Consider the following 8,129-nt stretch of genomic DNA (forward strand, 5'->3'; position numbering starts at 1 on the left):
GAAGAGTTCAGGATCTCACCACAGAATAGATATTCAGCTCTAACCGAGGATGGCGACATTAACCTAGAAGCAATGAACAATAATTTCAGAGATATTATTACTGAGTGTGCGGTAGGATAGTTAGAGAGGATACCGGTAAGCTGTCTAAGGAGACGAAAGACTTGATTAAAAAACGCCAGAGTATGACAGCTTCCAATCCAACAGACCAGATCGAATTGGCCGAGATATCAAAGCTAATCAATAAGCGCAAGGTGGCCGATATAAGGAAGTATAACATGGAGAAAATTGAGCATGCTGTAAAGAACGGGGAAGCCTTAAAACGGTAAAGAAATTGGGCATAGACAAAAACTAGATGTATGCGATAAGGAACAAGGCGGGCAACGTCATCACGAATATGGACAAGATAGTCAAAGTAGCCGAGGACCTCTACAGCAGACCTCTACAGCAGCCATAGTCAGGACCGTAATGAGATTGGCGGTAGGGACAGCAGTCAGACAATCCACCAGTCACCAAGGACGAGGTCAAGAATGCATTAGAAACTATGAAAAGGGGGAAATCAGCTGGAGAAGATCAGATAACTACAGATCTGTTGAAGAACGGGGGGGGGGGGGGGGGGGGGTTATCGTGCTAGAAAAACTGGCCACTCTGTATACGAGCAGTGCCTGGTGTCATCGAAGGTACCGGAACCATGGAAGAATGCGAACATATCCTCATTCATAAGAAAGGGGACTCTAAGGAACTTAAAAATTACAGACCAATCAGCTTACTGTCTGTTACGTATAAGGTATTTACTAAGGTAATCGCTAATAGAATCAGGACAACAACAATAATAATAATAATAATAATAATAATAATAATAATAATAATAATAATAATAATAATAATAATAATAATAATAATAATAATAATAATAATAATAATAATAATAATAATAATTGTTTCACAGGAAGGAAAAGGCGCAGTATCTGTCACACTTGTGTCTGTGGACACCTGAACCGCGCCGTTAAGCAAGGGAAGAAGGTGGGAGTTAAAGTGGAGAGAGAGAAAGAGGAGCCGTAGTCAAGGGCTACGGAGTAATTTCGACCACTTGTGATCTTTAACGTGCGCTCACATCGCACAGCCACGGCTGCTCAATGGAGGCGCACTTAGGTGCGGCCGTCGCGTTGCCCGGAAGAGCCGTATTGCGCCTAGTTCTCATCGCCACTGCCGCGGCGCCACCGCTCCGTGACGAGTGACATAAACGGGGCGTACGACAAAGTAAGCAGCGAACTTCTGTGGAACATATTAAAAGAAGACGGTATCAGTAATGAGACAATAGAGTTCCTACAGGAAATATACCGGGATAACAAAGTAGAAATTACGTGGGAAGGGATAAGAAGTACGGAAGGTGTGAAAATATGCAACGGATTAAGACAAGGCTGACCTCTAATAACGCTGCTGTTCATGTTTCATATGATATACCTGGAACGGAGAATACAAGACAGTAACCTAGGTTTTAACCTGTTATATAGATTAGGTGGAAAGGCGGTAGAGCAGCGCCTCCCCGGTTTGAAGGCATCATCATCCTCATCAGCCTGACTTACCCACTGTAGGGCAAACACCTCTCCAATATTTCTCCAGTTAACCCGGTTCTGTGCTAGCTGCATCCACTTGACCCCTGCGAACTTCCTAATCTCCTCTGCCCACCTAACTTTCTGCAGCCCCCTGCTATGATTTCCTTCCCTTGGAATCTAGTTTGTTACCCTCAGCGACCATCGGTTATCCTCTCTTCGCACTAAATGTCCTGCCCATGTCCATTTCTTCTTAATTTCCACTAGAATGTCGGTAACGTGAGTTATTTTTCTGACCCACTCTGCACGCTTCCTATCTCTTAATGTTACCCCTACTATTTTTCGTTCCATAGCCCTATGGGTTGTCCTCAACTTAATTAGAACTCTCTTGATTAGCCTCCATGTCTCAGCCCCATAGGGGAGTACAGGTAAGATGCAACTGTTGTATACTTTCCTCTTGAGCGATACAGGTAAGCTGCTAGCCATAATCTGCGAGTGCTTGCCAAATGCGCTCCATCCCAATCTTATTCTTCTTGTTATTTCCTTTCCATGGTCCGGATCTGCGGTTAATACCTGTCCTAAGTAGACATATTCTCCTACTACTTCCAGTACTTCGCTACCTAATGTAAACAGCGGTTCCCGGGGCTGTTGAGCATTACCTTAGTCTTCTGCATATTGATTTTCAAGCCTACCTTTCTACTTTTCCTGTCTAGGTCATCAATCATTATTTGCAGTTCACCCCCCCGAGTTGCTTAGCAAGACAATGTCAGCAGCAAATCGCAGATTACTGAGGTATTCTCCATCTACCCTTATCCCTAACTGCTCCCATTTCAAGTCTCTGAATACATCCTCTAAGCAAGCTGTGAATAGTACTGGGGAGATTGTGTCTCCTTGCCTAACACCTTTCTTTATGGCAATTTTGTTACTTTCTTTATGCAGAACTATGGTTGCTGTGCAGCCACTATATATATTTTCCAGCACTTTCACGTATGGCTCGTCTACCCCCTGATTTCGCAATGTCTGCATCACCGCCGGTGTTTCAACTGTCAAATGCTTTTTCGTAATTAATGAATAATATGTATAAGGGCTGGTTATATTTCGAGCATTTTTCTATCACTTGACTGATGGTATGGATATGATCGATAGTAGAGTACTGTTTCCGAAACCCTGCTTGATCCTTTACTTGACTGCAGTCTAAGGTTGTCCTAATTCTATTGGCGATTACCTTAGTAAATACCTTATACGTAACAGACAGTAAGCTGATTGGTCTGTAATTTTTAAGGTCCTTAGTGTCCCCTTTCTTATGAATGAGGATAATGTTTGAATTCTTCCATGGTTCCGGTGCCGTCGATGACACCAGGCACTGCGTATACAGGGTGGCCAGTTTTTCTAGCACGATATCCCCCCCCGTCCTTCAGCAAATCTATGGTTATCTGATCCTCTCCAGCTGATTTCCTCCTTTTCATAGTTTCTAGTGCTTTCTTTACCTCGTCCTACGTCACTGGTGGAACGTCTGACTGTTTTTGTCTACCGCCAATCTCATTACGGTCCTGACTACTTTTGCTACTGTAGAGATCTGTATAGAACTCCTCGGCTACTTCGACTATCTTGTCAATATTCGTGATGACGTTGCCCGCTTTGTCCTTTGTCGCATACATCTTGTTTTTGCCTATGCCCGATTTCTTTTTTACCGCTTTAAGGCTGCTGCTAGCTGAGAGTCTGGAAGAATTGCAAACTCTATTTAAGTATTGCGGAGACGAAGAAGACGCTCTAGGCTTCAGTTTTAGCGCAGTTAAGTCTGGTCTGATGATTTTCAATGGCTCAAATGATCAGGGTCTTAAAATACAAGGCCATGAAATACCTACAGTAGCAGAATATAAATATCTGGGGGTATGGGTAAACGAAGGATTGGCATACACTGGAAAGCATGAGCAATCACTTAAGGCCAAAGGACGAAGGAATTCCGGCATAATGAAGCATAAGGCATTGTGGGGATACAATAGGTATGAGGTTTTGAGGGGTATTTAGAAAGGAATTATGGTGCCCGGACTTACTTTCGGAAATGCAGTTTTGTGCCTAAAATCAGAGGTACAGTTGACATTAGAAATAAATCAGAGATCTGTTGGACGATTAGCACTAGGTGCCCAGGGCAAAACTACAAATTAGGCGGTACAGGGAGATATGGGCTGGGCATCTTTCGAAGTAGGGGAAGCTCAGAGTAAAATATTATATGAGGAACGCCTGAGGAAATTGGACACTACCAGATGGGCAGCTAAAGTATTTAAATACCTGCACTTAAAAAGCGTTGATTCGCAATGGAGGACAAAAACTAGGAAACTAACTAGTAAGTATGTTAGTCACAAGGACGGAGAAATAAAGAGCTTTAAGCAAGAGGTGACAAACACAGAAGGTAAAAATTGGATAAATTCAATGGAAAAGAAACAGAGTGTGAAATTATGCCGAAAGTGGAAAATGCAGATCAGGAAGAAAGATTTCTTTGATAACTCAAGAGGCAGTGCCCTACTTTTTGAAGCTAGATCAGGGTGCCTTAGAACGCGCAGCTACAAAAAGAAATTTAACAATGGAGATGACGCACGTGCTGTATGTGGTAACTCCAGTGAGACAATTGACCATATTATACTCGAATGTAATGGTATCCATCCGGAAGTTGATGCAGGCGCAATCACTGTTCTTGAAACTCTGGGGTTTAGAGATACCAGTGGCCGGGCGAATAAACCGGCGTGGAAAACTACCAAAAAACGACTGGAAGATTGGTGGTTTAAAAGCAGAGAAGTGACATAATGTTAGTAATGGTAGAAACAAAAATTTAATCGATAGAATGATGGTTTAGCTAACCAATATAAATCAATAATTAAGATATAGGGAGAAAAATGAGCATGATAGCTACTGCTACCACCACGTTTCAAAGGGGACGCTTCTATATTTCATCCACTTCCGAGTCCGGGCGGAGAGCTGTGCTTTCGTTGCGGCGTCCGCGCGGTCGGCGCTTGCTGAATTTAGGATTTATGAGCGGCGTTTCACACATTATGTGATGCTACGTGCAAGTTTGCTATTGATGATGTGATAGCGGCATGTCATCATCACTGGGCTTTTCCAAGTCATTCGTGGTCTTCTGTTTACAACGAGAATCGAGGCAGTCGTGTGCTTCGCTGAGTGGGCACCCATTTAGTTGCGTTTCAACCACTGTAATAACGTATTAGATATTACAATCTTGAAATCGGGACAAGGTTTGGGGCCATTTATTCTGCGTGCATTTTTCTGGAAACTTACAATTGAGGATCTAGCGTTCAACATTATTGTTCAGCCTGTTCCTCCGTTTTCACTGGAAATAATGTTCAAGTGGGTACCACCATCTAAACATACTAGCTAACACAAACTGTTGCGAAAGAAACAACAAAAGATAGCGAGTTCAACGACATGCCCGCAGGCTCAGACAATTTTTTTCCGTTTGATTATGAAGCCGCGTGATGCACAGAAGACACGCAAGCTTATTTTACAAGCGAAGAACTTTTCTCGAAAGAGGTTTATGTACAAGCGTGGTTTTTTACACTGTCAGATTAATGTTGCCTGCCCAGTTGGTCAGCAATGGTCGCATTAGTTTGGTTAAGTCCTTAGTGCGACTGCGGTCTTCCCTCTCGCAAATCAACTCCGGACATTGCACAAAATAGAGAAGGGATGAAACCAACATGTTGCACAGCTTGCTGCTTCTTCTGACCTCCGGGCACTTCATCACCTTGCTAACAAAGGTGCATGGTGATTTTCAGATGCCTTAGGCGTCCATCATTAGGAATACTGATAAGTCCAGCATTTTTCAGGAATCACAGGGCAAATAATTAATGCAAGGGTGGGGTCTAATAAAATAAAACTAATGACACTCTAAAGTAAGCACTGGAAGATATTTAAACTTTGGTAATATATAAATAATGAAAACAAGGGCAGACACTGAAAACAGAATAAATAAAAACGTTTCATGAGATTAAAAATATAATTTCTCTTAGCCAAGAATTCAATTGGTGCTAACCCTATGTAAGCTGCTGGTTCACACTACACATGAATGAATCCAAGCTGACTCGAAAACTCTTTCGCAGCAGACATGATGGCAGTGGGCAAGGTACAACTTTCATAGTTACGGATGGCAAGTTTTATAGCTGCCTAATTGTTGACAGGTGCATTTGCCGACTTTGATGCTTGTAAGATGTCAACCTGTGCAAATCATGGCAAAATGTGTGTAATCTCAGTCGATACTCTTTTTTCGCTAGTGGTACCTTCAATATTTTCTCCGAGGTGAAAACTGCAGCACTTGCGTCAACACTGTCGTTCCCGCCATTGAATTGCCTTTGGCTGCTAAAAAGGGATACTACAGACTCGCTGTTGTGGGCCTGCTTTAGGGCGTACCGGAAGCTGAAAATAAGATTCGGTTAAATGCAGTGCACTAGTAAGGACACAGAAAGACATTGTTGTAAGATACTTGATGTGATCAAGAAGGTACTTAATTAGCGCCACTGTTGATCTGGCTGTCATGATTGTTGCTTCGTACGTTTGCTTGGTTAGCCTTTGCGTTGACGTGCCTCCTTGGACCTGAATGTCTTCGATATGGCAAAGTCCAACTCTAACCAAGATAGTCGCTCGTCATCTGACAAATAGAGCGGCTCCATGGCTTCACTGATGCGATGTTGTGCAAGGCATACCGTTTTTATATCATTGTCATAAAAGTGATCGCGGCGGAGCTATCTTTAAACTCACATGCTTCAGGATGACACTGGGGGTTTTCCAGAAGGAAATTAAGTGTAGCTATAACAAGTGGGGAAAATATATCTATTGGCCTGCGCACATTCATTTTTTTAAGTTTTTTTGGCTCAGCATGAGCCCGCGTGAGTTACTTAACTGTTAAGGTGGGAACGTCGGGAACACGGAGGCGATGGCTCGAGGAAGCCGGATCTTCAGTTTTATGTTCTTCCTGTAATCGTCACCTGTGAAGTACAGTGAGCATACCAGTGACTTGTCACTCGGCTCCCACCGGCTTCCTTTTCCGTCCTAGCCCTCCCGAGATATGTTTTTCAGTCATGCTGCTCGACGTTCTGAATCGCACGGGAACCCATGGTAACCGATCTTCAGATCTTTTCTTGCATTCGTGGTGCACAGCGGCACACAGCAGTTGCCTGGCATGGTACTGCATACGCTTAGGACGCTGTTGACACAGGCACCGATGACACGCATGCAGAACTATCAGACCCACTGGTTATGCTGCGTAGTCAAAACGAAAACACGCACCAACACAGCCAGCGCGCTCCTTCCGCGTCGTCTGCTCGGCCGTGCCGGCGGCGCCTCGGCATGGAGTGGTGGCGCCCCCGTGGAGAATGATGGCGGAAACTGTAACTTCTCCCAATACGCGCCTCCCCAGCCATTGAGGCGCGACGCGACGTGCCGCACCAAGTGCGCCTCCACTGAGCGGCCGTGGCACAGCACACGGACGCCTCTTCGTTTCGCCTCCATCGAAACGAAGAGGCGTCCGTGTGCTGTGCGATGTCAGCGCACGTTAAAGATTCCAGGTGGTCGAAATTACTCCGTAGCCCTCCACTACGGCTCCTCTTTCTCTCTTTCCATTTTAACTCCCACCTTCTTCCCTTCCCTTACGGCGCGGTTCAGGTGTCCACAGACACAAGTGAACCCTTCCTGTGAACCAATTATTATTATTATTATTATTATTATTATTATTATTATTATTATTATTATTATTATTATTATTATTATTGTTATTGTCCTGATTCTATTAGCGATTACCTTAGTAGATACCTCATACGTAACAGACAGTAAGCTGATTGACCTGTAATTTTTAAGGTCCTTAGAATCCCCTTTTTTATGAATGAGGATAATCAGGACAACCTTAGACTTCAATGAAGCAAAGGATCAAGAAGGTTTTCGGACGCGGTACTCTACTGTCGATCATATCCATACCATTAACCAGGTGATAGAAAAATGCTCAGAATATAACCAGCCCTTATACATAGCATTCATTGATTACGAAAAAGCATATGACTCAGTTGAAACTTCGGCGGTGATGCAGGCATTGAGAAATCGGGGGGTAGACGAGCCTTACGTGAAGTGCTGGAAGACATATATAGTGGCTGCACAGCAACCACAGTTCTGCATAAATTTTTATTTGCAATTTACAAAAAGTATCTGAACATCAACTCACAAAATTATATTCAGCCCTTTTTAGCGCGCTCAGCAAGAAACATACATGCCCAAAATTTGCTCCCTTATACCGCGCGCACCAATTTGTTTAAATACTCCTTTTTCCACGAACAATAATAGAGTGGAACGATCTGCCCGCAGCCGTTTTTTCTTTGGAAAGTTTTGAGTGTGGTGGTAGCAAACGCATTACAGTTGTGATGTTTTCTTACTTTTCTGCTGTTTTTACCCTTATTTACATGTTCTATTGTTGTGCAATGGTATATTTTGTGCTCTTGTACGGCATTCATTTACTGGTCTGGACTTGCTGCTGTGTGATCCCTTTTATTTTTTCTTCGGTTAAATCAAGCGCTCGTTTCAAGTATG

This window comes from Amblyomma maculatum, unplaced genomic scaffold, assembly GCF_055883805.1.
Source record: "Amblyomma maculatum isolate TAMU_Amacu unplaced genomic scaffold, ASM5588380v1 scaffold_27, whole genome shotgun sequence".
Classification (NCBI taxonomy): Eukaryota; Metazoa; Arthropoda; class Arachnida; order Ixodida; family Ixodidae; genus Amblyomma; species Amblyomma maculatum.